The sequence below is a fragment of the Leptinotarsa decemlineata genome, unplaced genomic scaffold, assembly GCF_025532065.1.
Source record: "Leptinotarsa decemlineata unplaced genomic scaffold, Ldec_3_MD MMD2_tig00004307_RagTag_RagTag, whole genome shotgun sequence".
In the NCBI taxonomy this organism is placed as follows: Eukaryota; Metazoa; Arthropoda; class Insecta; order Coleoptera; family Chrysomelidae; genus Leptinotarsa; species Leptinotarsa decemlineata.
This window is the reverse complement of record NW_027412606.1, coordinates 11,781,589-11,790,891: the sequence shown is the minus strand read 5'-3', so window position 1 is coordinate 11,790,891 and position 9,303 is coordinate 11,781,589. Positions and strand designations below refer to the sequence as shown.

Below are 9,303 nucleotides of genomic sequence, written 5' to 3'. Positions count from 1 at the left end.
AGAATTGGGATTTTTCTTTGACTTGTTTTCCATAGTCTCCAACAGATTCATCATTTTCCCTTTTTCGCATGTGTGAAGGATTTTTGAATTATCTTTATCTATTTTATGTTTCGAATTTTGAAGATGTTCGTACATTAATGATTTTTTATCCGAAATGACATGTTCATGGTACCTTGTATCAAAATTTCTACCAGTTTGGCCTGTATATATGGCGGGGCATTCACCACATTCTAGTCGATATATACCAAATCTCTTCCCTTTGTCTAATTTAGGTTTGGCATTAAATAATCTGTTTTCTAAATTTGTTGATATCTCATTATGATAATGAATAATTCAGATATTTTAAATATATGAATTGAAGGGGTTATATTTTTAGGAGTGATTAATTTTTGGGAAAGAAAGTTTTTGGCTTTCTACTACTCCATCTTGATACAAAAAAAGGATTAGGGAATCTTCTGAAAGAAAGTCCTCCTGAAACAGCTACTTTCATATAAACATTGAATTACACGAAAGAAAAAAATTCTTTCAAAACAAATACTTCTATATGAACACTGAATTATACAGAAGATACTTTTCAGGAGGACTTTCTTTCAGTTTGTGTCTGAAAGTTACTTCTTTGCATGATCTACACATCCATGTATAGAGTTACTTATTTTCAAATTTGATTACTTCCTTCCTTTCTTTGGAAGATTCCCTCATCCTTTTTTTTGTATCAAGATAGAGTAGTAGAAAGCCAAAAACTTTCTTTCCCAAAAATTAATCACTCCTAATACCTTCAATTCAAATAAGATTCCTCTTGGCTGGGATTAAATCAAATAGGTGAATGAATGTCATTACGATATCATCGATGACATAAGCAGATCAAGCTTATTCCGTGACATTAAAAATTCATAATTCATGAATGAAGTGTGTGTATTTGCTATAATGTTATCCAATTTGGTACTGAAGAGCCTTAGGGCAAGTGTCACTGAATTATACAGAAGATACTTTTCAGGAGGACTTTCTTTCAGTTTGTGTCTGAAAGTGACTTCTATGCATGATCTACACATCCATGTATAGAGTTACTTATTTTCAAATTTGATTACTTCTTCCTTTCTTTGGAATATTCCCTCATCCTTTTTTGTATCAAGATGGAGTAGTAGAAAGCCAAAAACTTTCTTTACCAAACATTTAAATATAGTTCTTTCATTATTTATTTTTGTTGATATTTCATTATGATAATGAATAATTCAGATAATGAAATATCAACAAAAATCAATAATGAAAGAACTATATTCAATTTCCACAAGACCAGAACACAAATATGTTAATATCAATTATACCGGTAGAATCTCCGAGAATATTAAAAATTATCTCTCAAAATTCAATCTACAAACATCTTACACATCCAACGGAAATTTAGGAAACAGATTATTTAATGCCAAACCTAAATTAGACAAAGGGAAGAGATCTGGTATATATCGACTAGAATGTGGTGAATGCCCCGCCATATATACAGGCCAAACTGGTAGAAATGTTGATACAAGGTACCATGAACATGTCATTTCGGATAAAAAATCATTAATGTACGAACATCTTCAAAATTCGAAACATAAAATAGATAAAGATAATTCAAAAATCCTTCACACATGCAAATAAGGGAAAATGATGAATCTGTTGGAATCTATGGAAAACAAGTCAAAGAAAAATCCCAATTCTATTGTCCTCAACGAACAACTTGATCTAAATAATAGTCCTCTCCTGAATCTATAATCCAGTTCCCAAAACCTACATTATATCAAAAGCTTTGTTTTGTTATGTTCATGGATATTACAGGTATACAAAATGTAGGTACCAAATTATTTATGATAGGATAGGCAACTTAGGTATAAATTACTCAGATTTAAATGTAATCAGTTAGTTTTGAAAATGGTGTAATAGCCGAAACTGGTCAACAATGAAGAAATATCGTGGAAAATAGACAAAAGTGTGTTTTTGTAGTGTATCCTCAGTGAATATGAATTTCCACAAAATAAACAAGTCGTCAATCAAAGAAGTATTCGTCAGGAGCTTCAAAATGATGTGTCAGAAGACCCCCCTTTCCATTTAAGTTTTTTTTTCCCAGATGACGCCCAGTCGCCATCTTGAAAGTTTCATCTGTCAATTTCACTTCAAAATTAAATGTTCATGCGTTATCCCAAATTTCAATTTTTTGAGTTAACCCATTAAAAAAATAAAAGGGGGGAAATTAAAGAAATCCACTGTATGTTTCAACGAATAAGTTCCTGTTTTTAACGTGTTAGGAGTCACACGTTGAAAGGTAAGACCTCGTTAGTTCCTAATTAGCACAAGTTTCGACTTTTGACAGTTGTTATTTGTAGGGGGGCGACAGCTGGTTAACAGAAAAACTGATTTTTAACAGAACTGTCAGCATTCAACGATGTTGAAACGAGAAATTTGGCCAAATTTTATTTTTTATTAAAACGTCGAATATTTTTTTATATTTATTAATCTAATATTGATTTCAATACCACTCTAAGAAGTGATTATTATTATCTACTGGATATGTGCAAGTACACTGTCTTTTCAAAAAATTTTTTTCTCAGAAATGATTCATTTATTCATCAATTTCTATTTTGTCCCCTTCAAAATAATTCCGATATGTACTTTTTGGTATGGTCTTGAGGTCTCTCAGCGATTTGGTTTTTATCTCCTCAATCGTCGCAAAACGCCGTCCATTCATGTGTCTCTCCAATCTTGGCAACAGGAAAAAGTCGCAGGGTGCCAAATCTGGTGGATACGGTGGCCGAGTCATGATTACGGTGTTGTTTTTGGAAAAAAAATTGCGAACATGTAATGACGAGTGAGCAGGTGCGTTATCATGATGCAAAAGTCATAAATTGTTTTTCTGCAATATCGGACGTTTTCTTCGCGTTGCTTTTCGCATAACTTCAAGATAATACTCCTTATTGACCGTACGACCATGTGGCAAAAACTCCTGATGCACTATGTAATGGTAATGAAAGAAAACAGTATTAATTCCCTTATTTAGCTAAAGCTAATATACAATATGTTTGATCCTAACTATCATTAGGCTAATGTCAAAATATTCAAACAATGAATTACAAATATATACATAATTATGACTTGTTACAGTCACAAATAATAAACTTCAGCCACTCATATGAAATATCTGCACATATGGGGGCTACAAAGGTAAGACAAAAGTATTGATACAGATACAAAGCAACAAACACAACACTTTAAAAACTTTGGAATAGTAATGAAGTTATTGAACTCGAGAAATAACAATAAAATAAAATCAAAATTACTCGCCCATTATGTGCATTTCCAACCTTCCCTTGAATTTACTTATCGAATTACAATCTTTGATACCATGATCTGAATTATTGAAAGGCAACATTCCTTCATGATACATATATTTTTCAGTACACCTCTTATTTTTAGTTCCTACATGGATATTTCGGTATTATAATCATGATAATTTTCATCATATGTTATTTTTCTGCTCAAGTAGTTTGGAGATAGATGGTGATGCATCTTATATATCAGTGCCATTGTTTGATAGTACACATAGTCTTTTAATGCCATCCATTTCAATTCTCTCAACATGTTGACTATTGGCGTGTTACTTGGTACACCCAGTATTATTCTCATGGCCCTATTTTCTTGCTTTTGAAGTCGATCCAACTCGTTTTTATTAGCCGTAAATAGTATTGAAGAACAGAAAGTAAGATGTGGTAAAACTAATGTATTATAATATGTGTGATTGATGATTATAAATTGTAATTTTTGACCATCTAGATAGGCTAGGCGATATTATCATCAGAAAATTTACTTTATTGGTGATTTTCAATACATGTTCTTTGAATGTTAGTCCTTGGTCAATCAATATACTCCCAAATACTTCACGACTGTTACACTTTCAATATCCTCATTAGCAATCTTTATACTAATTCCTCTATTTTTGATTTCAAAGAACGGTAGTATATTAGGGTGTCATCTACAAACAAACTAATTTTGCACTCCAGAGATCTCAGAAACAAAGTCTTTTATACAGAAGGAAGAGTAAGGGCCCAAGTGTACTACCCTGTGGGACTCCATTATCATTAATAATTTCGGAGGAGGTAATATTATTGACCTTTGTCAATTGTTTCATCTCACTCTAATAGCCTCTGAACCATTTCAGTACTGTGCCGGTTATTCCATAGTATTGTAGTTTATAATTGATTTATTTTCATCTATCCACATTTTCCAGTCAAATAAGATATTTGGCACCACATTTTCCAGTCAAATAAGATATTTTGCACCGCATTTTCACAACTGTGCCCAACTCTGAAGCCTGACTGATATTCTGACAAAATATCATTATCATTTACGTACTGGATCAATTGTTCATAAACAACCCTCTCTGACAACTTTTCCACGGCAATTAAGGTGTTTATTGGCCTTAGGTCACCCGCTCTATTTGAATTTTTGACTTTAGGGACTGGGATTATGGTCGAAACTTTGCCGAAAATGAGCAAAACCTTGACATTTAATTAGTGTCCGACCAAAAGTTCGGTTTCGGCGCCAAACCTGCCGAAACTACGACCGAAACCAAAAAGCATTCGGGGGTTCCCGCGCTGTGATCGGTCATGTTCGGCGCGTTAAATTTCATACAATCGACGAAGACATTTTGCCGCTTCCACGTGCCTAATCATGTCGTGACTATTGTGATAGCAGGTATCAACTCAAATAAGTAATTTTATGTTTAATATTTTTGAAAACCCATCAATAATATTCAAAAGAAGGATCTACACCTACTCAAATGAACACCTCACCTATTTTAAGTATTTTTAGGGCGCAATTAAATTTTTTTTTGAATAAGGGTTTTATATGTTGATTATCAATAAGTAAAAATGTCGAAGAGTGCATAACGTTGTGATTTAAAGATAAAAAAATAAAGACTGACTGATTATATTAACGTTTTCTTTATTTTTCCCTCAAAACATAATCCTTGTAAGGAAGTTTCGGGTTCGGCCGAAACTGAGACCGTTGCCGAAATTCGTTTTCGGTTTCGGCCGCAAAAATCAGTTTCGGTCGGACACTACATTTAATCGACCGCAGTGTGCTTTTTTCGGTCTTGGCTTTACATTGGGACGATTGGACTTTGATTTCATTGTCATAACCATATACCAATGATTCGTCACCAGTTATGTTCCTTTTAAGCAAATCTGGATCGCCGTTGACGTCATTTAACAATTCCTGAGCGATTCATGTGACGGTTTTTTGGTCAAAATTCAGCAATTTTGGAACGAACTTGGCTGCCACACGCTTCATGTCCAAAATTTCCGAAAAAACTGCATGGCATGAGCCAACCGATATGCCGACATCCTCAGCAATTTGTCTAATAGTAATTCAACGATTCTCCATTACAATTTTCTTCACTTTCTGAACATTTTTCTGAGTGCAATCACCGTATGCCACTGTCAACATTTCAAGTGTTTTTGAGCATGATTCAAAAAAGGTGGTTCACAAGCAAATATAAACACCTCGAAACGTGACAATTTCTGTCGATAGTTCAAATCGTGGGGCGTTTCGAGCCTTCTGACCTTTCCAATACGTTTCAAACCATTAAAAAGGGCCTAGGAGCTGACGCCCAGTTTTTTTCGTCATCCCACGCACCGTTTGTGATGGGTCAGTCTCCACCAGGGTCCTCAAATCCTCGTCCTGGATTACTGTAGGTCGACCACTTTGGGGCTCATCTTCGAGGCTTGAATCTCCGGAACAAAATCTCGCAAACCAACGTCGAACAGTGCGTTCATTAACAATATCATTGCCAAACGCCTGGTTAATTTTTCGAGCTGTTTCAGCAGCGCTTTGGTTCAATTTGAACTTGTAGAGAAAAATTGGCCGGAAATCGCCTAACGACATCATAAGCTGAAAAGAGGAAAAATAAAAACAGAGTACAGAGTACAAAATCACGACACAGTAGAATGAATATTTTAGATATGTTGCTACAAAAACACATTCCAAATAAACGGACCTTACTTTAGGACTAGAAAAAAGACGGATTAACGCGGCCAAATTTTGAAGAACGGAGGTGAACGAATAAGTTTTAAGCTATAGTCGTTTACGCCCATGTACTATTTATTGTTGCACCTACATACCTATCGGAATCTATTCTTGGCTAATACTGTTTTGTATTTTTTAGATACACTGGCTTCTCTATTTCTACTTTGACGAAATGAAATCAGTTTGCGACAATTTTATGTGTTTGAATACTACAGCGATCACAAACGAAACACTTTTGTTCTTACGAGTATATTCTTGCTTTTACGATCTAAAACTCCTGTATTTTCAATTTCGTTTGTGTAGGTAGGTATAGAAAATAAACACATGAAGAGTGCAATGTAAAAATGTGACTATGCATGTACATATGTAAGCAAAATATTTCTATTGAATTCCAGATGTGAACTATTATGCACATTAAATAAAATTGAAAAAACAGATAGCTATTGAACAACAATAAGTAACAATCATGTAGAACGATTATTCCGGTCAAATTAGACTAAAATAAGAGTTAATTTGTAAGCTAGTGAAAGCTATAGAGCAATTTAATTTGACGAATACAACTATTGTTGTTGGTGAAGATAAAGACTTTCTTTCTGAAGCCAGGAAAGGCTCAAAGTCGAACCGAAATATATTCGTCAAAAAGTTTATCTATTTTTGCAAAGAGTCAAAATCATGTACTATTTTTACACGCAATAACTGGCTGTTATACGGCGTCTGCATTTTACAGGTGGGGTAAAGCAACAGTCTTTAAAATGTTTGAAAAACAAGATTTAGTTCAATGTTCAAGTTTTCAAAAAAAGTTATTCGACCCAACAAGAAATTATCACCAACGGGATTCAGTTTCTTCTTTCTATGTACAAAGCTCCGAAAAAAAACACCTGCTTAGATAAGTATCGGTATGCATGTTTCGTAAAAAACACTAAAAATAAGAAACAGGTGCAATTAGCTTTTCTTCCTCCAACCTCAGTTGCTGCTCATCAACATCTTTTCCGGGTATATTACCAAGTTCAAGTGTGGCTTGGTTCTCAGCTAGACCCAAAAGACTGGGGTTGGAAGTTGATCGACAATGCATTAGAACCTATTCAGACTTTACTCCCACCTGCGCCGGAAAAACTACTGAACACAATTTTTTGCAACTGTAAAAAGGCATGCAGCGCTAAATGTGGTTGTAAATAAGTTGGACTGTTGTGTTTTCTGGCATGTACACATTGTCAAGGCCAGTCATGTTCTAATGCTGAATCACCAATAGTGGAGGATTCATTTGATACCAACGAGGAAAGAAGAAGAAGATCAAGAAGAAGAAGAAGACCAAGAAGAAGTATTTGAAGGTTATGACTCAGATGAATGAATTTTCAAATTTTTTTAATTTCAATCGCTTTTATAATTTCCAACCCTTCCTAATATATTTTATTATGCAAGTTTTCAATTTGAAAGAATCACAACAGACATGTGGAATAGGCCTACTGGGGAAACCACGTTAAAAAAACACGCTAAGTACACTACCTCATAGGTGGCGTGGAAACGTGTGCATATAATGACGATTACAACTTTTACAACTTTTTGACTCGTCGTATCTCAGAAACGGTGTCTCTAAGAAAAAAAGTATTCATACATTTTTTGTAGAGAATGTTATGATCTACAATTTTTATCTGAGGTTATTTTATGATAAAATTTACCGTTTTCCTGAAAATCGCGAAAAACCAATTGTTTTCAAGATTTTCGACTTTTGACCTCGAATATTTATTTTTCCAGGCATCGCAATCATTCGGGATTTTAAAATCTCATTTTTAACTATGTTTTGAACAATTACAAGCGTTTGCAGCTTGTTGTATATTTACATGCCTTCCAATGTCTAGATTGACCCTATTATTCAATTCGTTTCATAAAATAAACAAGAGCAAGTTTGCTGATAACAGATAGTGAATGAAGAGGAACTTGAAATGCTGAAAGATTGAAAAAAGGTGATGGAATCTCAATGTTTTTCTCTTGAGACGTTAGGGGTAGGGGTGACATCATGTCATCACACAACACATGCAACTGATATCTTGGTACAGTTGAAAAATGAAATATCACTATTTTCTGCCTGACTGAATCGATTGATCGTCAGAAAACAATGTGTTTCTCAAAAGATCGAAGATTTTGCAAGCAACGGCAGTGCCAGTTCTCGTTCGATCATTGAAGCCATGGGTAACCGCTTGGGAACACCGCTGGTCATTGTTTTTTTCTCATCCCAAGAGGAAGTATCCTCGAATTTCCACTATTTCAGGAGTCTAGCTCCCTTTTCACCCAGTACAAGGAAAATAACTTCACCTAGTATCATTGTTTTTATTTGTATCTATGTCCATACAAATGTGGAAATAATTTCTAAATATTTTTTGATTTGAGATTTAGAACTTTCAAATTACCCGTTACAATTTTCATTTTCAAGAATTTTTGAACGAAAAACAGATTTCTGTTTCAGAAATAAGAATTTTTGATATGCAGTCATGTACTTAGTATAAATATAATGATAATACTTGTCTAGGTATATTATTTTCATTTCATGAAATATAATGCTTAATATAATAATAATGATAATACTCGTCTATATTAATTCCATTTTATAAAATATACTATGAGTCTTTAGGCATTAATAGCGTAAGTATGAAAATATAAAATGCGAAATATAGTGTAGTGTGAACACGACAGAAAATATTCTTCAACTTAAGCCTTAGTAACAATGATAAAAACGATAATTTTGATACCCAATTTTAAGTTTCAAGACATACTAAAATTGTATTTATGAGCCTATATGAGCTTTGTATCCTTTGCCCTGGTGCTCAAACAGATTCATCATTGTTTTGGCGAAAACTTTCGACGTGAGAAATGAAACTGGCCCAACTTTGTACAACTGTTGAAAAATGGGCCAAGAATTGAAATCTATTACTCGCATTTCATTCAGATCTTTATTCTATGGACCAAACTGAACAATTTTTCAGTCAATATTAATATACTGCCAAATGTAAATGCCATTGAAAATAGAAGTACTAATAAGTCTTTCAAACTAAAGAAGCTCCTCAGTAACTTTCCTTTATTTTCAATGGAAAACGTACAACATATATGCAACGGCCATACCACGTTGAAAAATGCCAGTTCTCGTCCGATCACTGAAGCCAAGCAACGTCGGGCGCGGTTAGTACTTGGATGGGTGACCGCTTGGGAACACCGCGTGTCGTTGTTTTTTTTTATTTCAAGAGGAAATATAAT

The 9,303-nt window shown here is 34.1% G+C and overlaps 1 non-coding gene across 1 annotated transcript; it reads left to right on the top strand.

The window, feature by feature from the left end:
* Positions 1–9,157: 9,157 nt before the first annotated feature.
* On the top strand, positions 9,158–9,277 carry LOC111508690 (5S ribosomal RNA). The gene has a single exon (XR_012466422.1). It is a non-coding gene; the product is annotated as a 5S ribosomal RNA (ribosomal RNA).
* Positions 9,278–9,303: the final 26 nt, after the last annotated feature.